Source organism: Lagenorhynchus albirostris, chromosome 1 (genome assembly GCF_949774975.1).
Source record: "Lagenorhynchus albirostris chromosome 1, mLagAlb1.1, whole genome shotgun sequence".
Lineage (NCBI taxonomy): Eukaryota > Metazoa > Chordata > Mammalia > Artiodactyla > Delphinidae > Lagenorhynchus > Lagenorhynchus albirostris.
The window spans coordinates 122,145,917-122,151,880 of NC_083095.1; the positions used below are offsets into that span (position 1 = coordinate 122,145,917).

General features: G+C 47.1%; 1 pseudogene; it reads right to left on the bottom strand.

The window, feature by feature from the left end:
• Positions 1–5,459: 5,459 nt before the first annotated feature.
• LOC132504606 (U6 spliceosomal RNA) lies at positions 5,460–5,559 on the bottom strand (annotated as a pseudogene).
• Positions 5,560–5,964: the final 405 nt, after the last annotated feature.

Consider the following 5,964-nt stretch of genomic DNA (forward strand, 5'->3'; position numbering starts at 1 on the left):
CCCAATGAAAGAGATAGTGATGACAGAGTACAGCCCGTGCTAATGAACAAGTAACCAGTTTTAATCAAGCAGGTCAAAGAAGTGACTCAAATAAAACAAATCATTTTTCCAACATGTATAGAATGGGGAAGTCCCAGTCAAGGATGAGCCAAAAACTGTTAAGTCTCTGTTAGGAAATACACCAAAATGTTAACCATGAAATGCTACCTCTGGAAATGGAATTACGAGGATGGGTCAGTGTGTTCAGATTTGGTATTCCTATTATTCTGAGTATCCATATTTTCTACTGCATTATAGAAACCATTGTTAAATTAAAGCAAAATTCTGTCCCTGTGTTTCACAGCTCTCTAGGATGCACAGCATGTCTTTTACATAACCTCCTGGGAGAGATCGTACCAGCTCCGGTCCTCCTGTGTCTCCCAAGAACCTGCCACCCATCACAGGAAAGGTTTCACTATGTTCCCTGAGACAGCTCCACTCTTCATCCTCCTCATCTCACCCCAGAGACTTAACAATGTATCTCGTCTCCCCTCCCAGTAGCAAAAGCTTTATAAATTGTTATTTTATAAAGGCAGACTTGAAAAAAGGTTTACCAGATGATGAGCTGCCCCCACCCAAAAAGCAGAGCAAAAGGGAAAGACACGTCGTCCCAACCTCCACCCCTCCAAAGGTGGAGGGTGACGGGGGGCACCCGGGTCGCGGCTCTCCTCGGATCCCGAAATAAGAGTCGGGCCGCCACCCCACCCCGCGGTCCGAGCCCCGGTGGGGGGCGGGACTCTCGTTAGCAGATAAAGGAGTGGGGGAGGTCAGAGACGCGACCCCCGAGGCCCGTGGACTGATACAGCAAGCCGCCAGAGGGGCGGGTTCCTCCGCCCTCTCGGGCCAGCCGCTCGGCTTCTAACGCGGCTCCGTAGCCGCCCGGGCAGCGAGAGGCCTCAGGGGCCGAGGAGCCGCACCGCGCCGGGAGGGCTTCCTCAGGCCTCTGCCTGCCTCCCACCCAGGACCCCAGTGGCCCCCTTCGGCGGCGGCCCCCGAACGGCTCCGGCTGGCCTTGCCGGGCCAGCTGGGCGCACGCACAGGCGGCCTGCAGGACAGAAGAGAAGGCGTTACCATACGCGGCTCCAGAGCTGGCGGGGGTGGGGCGCGGCTCCGACGACCCGAGCCAGGCTCGGCAGCGGCTGCGGTGGCCGCGTCCTTTATTTTTGCTGCAGCAGCGGCGACTTGTCAAAGGGAAAGACGTAGGAGGCGGCGGCAGCGGCAGCAGCAACAGCAGCAGCGGCGGCGGCCGGGGAGTCTCGCGGGACTTGGGCGGAACTCTCGCGCAGCCTGGAGCCCGCGCCCCGCCCCCCAGGCCTAGCGCGGGAGGCAAGAGTAGGAGGGGGAGGAGTGCTCGGTGGAGGAGTGTTCGGGCCAGGGTGCAGGAGAACGGGAAAAGAGACTGGGATTTAATAATGGATGGGGGTGGGAAGCCTAGATTCTAAGAACACCCAGTTACCGCGCAGCCCTCACCTTTCAGCGCAGAGGCCAGGCAGCTCGGTGCGTCCGCGAGGATCGGACTCCGCATGAGGCACATTTGGGGGGCGTTTCATAAACGGCGGTGAGCAGTACGGGGGCCAGCCAACGCGCCCCCTTTTCCTCGTGGTGGGCCTGGAAGACCCTACTGCCCCGCGTCCTGTTGCTGCCAGATGGAGCGACGCGTGGAAAAACTGGCTGCAGAGGCTAGGCGGCCACACCCCTTTATCTCGGACTCGCGCCACGCGCTCTGCGCTCTTTATCTCCCACACCAGCCAGCCCAAGACTTCTGGCCGGTCAAGTTCAATCACATGAAAGCGGTTCACTTGAGTTACTTCTAGCTTTTTATTCATGAATTTGTGCTGCAGGACTGCCAAAACCCTGCAGATGCTGGGGCCTGCGACCCCTCTTTTTTCCACTGAGGAACACAGAGGTAAATTATGACTTTGATCTTGATCTTGACCTTGACCTCGACCTCTACAGTGAAGTCTCATGAGTGGAGGGACCCTGACTGGCCTAGTCATCACTGCGTCTCCAGCACCTAACACCGGCCCAGGTGCTCATTAAGTTGTGGAATGAATACACCGGTCCCCGTCTTCCTTCTGTACCTGTTCTTACTCCAAGACTCCACATTTATAGCCACCATCCTGGTATCCTTCGTTGAAAATTTTCTAACGAGCAGCAGTTATGTGTAACTGCCTGAGGTCATGGAGCCGATCGCTGCCCTCCAGAAGTTCACAATCTAAATGGGGACATATGAGGAATATGCAGCATACAGGCCATGTATGTGTCACTAATGTAAAAAATTGTGATATAGGCAGAAGAGGGAGTGCTTGCCCCATGGATATATGCGGAGATAAGTTGGATATATGCGAGGCAGTTTAGCCTAAGAGTTTTTTGACTCACTGTCAAATAATTTGTTTCACTGTCACATAGGTGAGTATTCTGGAGTCCCACTTACCAGGTGTGACTCTGGAGAAGTTGCTTGACCTCTCCGAACCTCAGGTCCTTATGTGTCAACTCACAATGTTAGTTCTTATTATCACAGGGCTCCTGTGAGGAGTAAAATATATGTAAAGGGGCTTCCCTGGTGGTGCAGTGGTTGAGAGTCCGCCTGCCGATGCAGGGGACACGGGTTCGTGCCCTGATCCGGGAAGATCCCACATGCCGCGGAGCGGCTAGGCCCGTGAGCCATGGCCGCTGAGCCTGCGCGTCCGGAGCCTGTGCTCTGCAACGGGAGAGGCCACAAGAGTGAGAGGCCCGCGTACCGCAAAAAAAAAATATATATATATATATATGTAAAGCTCCTGGCACATATTAATTACTTATTAAATGCTAGGCCTTATTATGTGTGTAACTTTTTTTTTTTTTTTTTTTTTTACAGCCTTTCTAACCTGTAAATACGGCTAATAATGGGTATCTTGCCTGCCTCGGAGTATCATGGGTGTCAAATAACATAGGAAAGTACTTGCAAGCCTAAAACTCTCTATAAATGTGACACATTATTTTCATTCATCCATTCATTTAACAGATCTTTGTTGAATGCTTATCATAAACCAGGCACTTGTGCAAGACACTGAATATACTAAGTTGAGCAAGCTTTAATACCTGTCTTCAAGGAGCTTATGGTGTAATGGGAGGAGGAAGGGAAGAAAATAGGTAAGTATAATGCCATGTGAGGAGATTGCAAGTGATAAGTGTATGGGGGAAGGATTGAGTGAGAGGAAGCACAGCTGAAACACTTCTTGGAGAAGGTTTAGAAAGATAGCACACATAATGAGGATCCAGTCCATTTCCTAAAGAGTGATCCGTAAATCAACTCCAAAATAACTTCAGCAAATTGCTCTGTTGTGGGTTGTGAGTTCTGCTTTGTTCTAATAAAACGCACATCTCCTAAACCATTAGAAAAGAGTCTTTGATGTGAAGTCATTGTATATACCCATTAGCTTTGAAGAAAGATGGAATTAATGGAGGGAAAGATCAGTGGTATCTTAATTAGAAACATTTTGTTTTTACAGCTTCTTTTTAAACACCAGAAAAAGAGAATGCATTCCCCCTCACATACTTGGTCTCCAGGAGTTCCCTTCAGCCAGTCCTTCTGATCCAGGTAATACTGCCTATCAGAAGCTTTTCCAAAATGTGAAAACAATACCTTATTATTAATTTATTTATTTATTTTGTTTTTTGCGGTACGCGGGCCTCTCACTGTTGTGGCCTCTCCCCTTGCAGAGCACTGGCTCCGGACGCACGGGCCCAGCGGCCATGGCTCACGGGCCCAGCCGCTCAGCGGCATGTGGGATCTTGCCGGACCGGGGCACGAACCCGTGTCCCCTGCATCGGCAGGCGGACTCTCAACCACTGTGCCACAAGGGAAGCCTCCTTATTTTTATGTGTTTCTTTATACTCCACTTTTTTACGAAAAGACTTTGAGATAGATATTAGCACTTTATTCTTAATCATGTTCCCCACAAAGAAACTCCAAGAGAGTGTATATATTATTCAATTATTTCTCACATTTATTTGTGCCTACTCTGTGTAAGACATCATGCTGGAACTGTAGGCTGTACAAAGTAGGTCCGTGCCCTCTCGGGTCCTGAAGACTGAAGGTGGAGATAAATCTCCATGAAAAGATAGCTAAATAACCAACAATGTGGATTCCATTGCCCTGTATTTTTTTGTTGTTTGAATGAGCAAAATTGTAAAGTTAGGCACCCAACTTCTGAAACGTGTTTACCCTACTGCTCCACCAGAGAAGGAGGATACAAAGGAAGGGCAAGATGTTTATTGTAACTTGATATTTATAGATGTATGATAGGTATTTTAGTAGGTCCTCTGGAATATATCATCCTTTAAACAGAGTGTAACTATTGCAGTTTTCTCTGAGTACCTGTAAAAATTTGAAACTGACCAAACCCAAGGACCAATTAAAATTATTCTGGAAGACAAAGACTTGCACAAAACAAACAAAACCAGCCATCAATAAAAAGCAGTATGATATGAGCTAAAAGACGGTGCAGAAAATAAATATTCTCAGAACTCAGAAAAGAGAAAAGATTTCTAGACAGAGAGAACTTCACCCAAGTGGTAGAATTTGAAAAGGGAGCTGACAGCTAAATAGAAAAAGTTACATATTCTGATAATGATGTAGTCTCAATACACCAACCTCCAGGCCACAAAAGTTGCCTAGAATTTTTAAGGGTATCTACATATAAGAACACACTTGGTACCCCTTTTCTCCCTAAAAAATAATTGATCTGCCAAAGAGGTTTGAAAGGAAGCAGGGATACTAAAAATAGGACCACAGGATTGACAGGTAGTTCTTTTGGAAATGCAGTCCATTCTTGCTGAATGCAAACCTTATAGAGTTCCCACTTGAAATCCATATTCTAAATGAAATATCACACATACCACGACAGCCCACTATCTCACCAGTATTCATTTCCCTCGTAGCTCCTTAAGGCTGCAATGCAGTTACCATTTTTAGGTAAATTAGCTTATTTTTACAACAGTTTGTGAGTGTTGTTTCATCAAAACACAACTGCCTGAGGCACACACAGATGAACATTTTCTCACTCAGCAGCAAGGAATGGAACATTGATGCTGAGGAAAGAAAACGAAACTGTAGGGGAAAAAGTGTGCCTCCAGTGAGGAGGAGGGAAGAAGAAGGCAACTAACATGTATGTAGTGCTATCCGTGCCAGATACTGTGGTAGCACAGTGGGAACAAGATGAACAAGGCAAATCTTTGTTCTGGAAAGAAACTAGTAGAGGAGGTGTATATACAAGAAACTAGTAGAGGAGGTGTATATACAAATAATTGTAATGCAAGTTAGAAAGTTCTAAGTTCCATAAAAGAACTTTTTTTTTTTAAAGGCATGTTAGAATTTATTTAATTGGCTCTGGGCCTAAAGGACATAGACACATTATAATTCTCTTGAGACAGATTTGAAAAATATGGGACGCTTCACAAATGTGCATGTCATCCTTCCACAGGGGCCATGCTAATCTTCTCTGTATCGAAAAGAACTTTTTTCCCCTTTTTAAAGGACTGGGGAGCTTAAAAGAGGGATAGTTGAATTGCAACATGTTGGACCAGGGAAAGTTCATGAGAAATGGGGCCTTGGAGACTGAGTGGTTAGTTTTGGACATGTGGGAATGGGGAACATTCTAGGCACAAAGAACAGCATAAGCACAAGTGTGCTCAGAATGAGCAGGCAGTCCAGTTTAGCTGTGGCCATGTGGCATTTATGTTATCCAGAACTCCTGGTTGCAAGTGACAGAAACTTCCCACCTGAATTTGCCTGGCAAAGTAAAGGAGAAGAATTAGCTTAAGGAATCCAAAAAATTGTTGACCAGTCAACATAAAGTGGTGGGGGCAGTAAACAGAGGCTTCAGGAACTTCAGCACCATCAGAATTCTCTTGCTTCGTCTTTGCTTCCCTTGTGGCATTGGC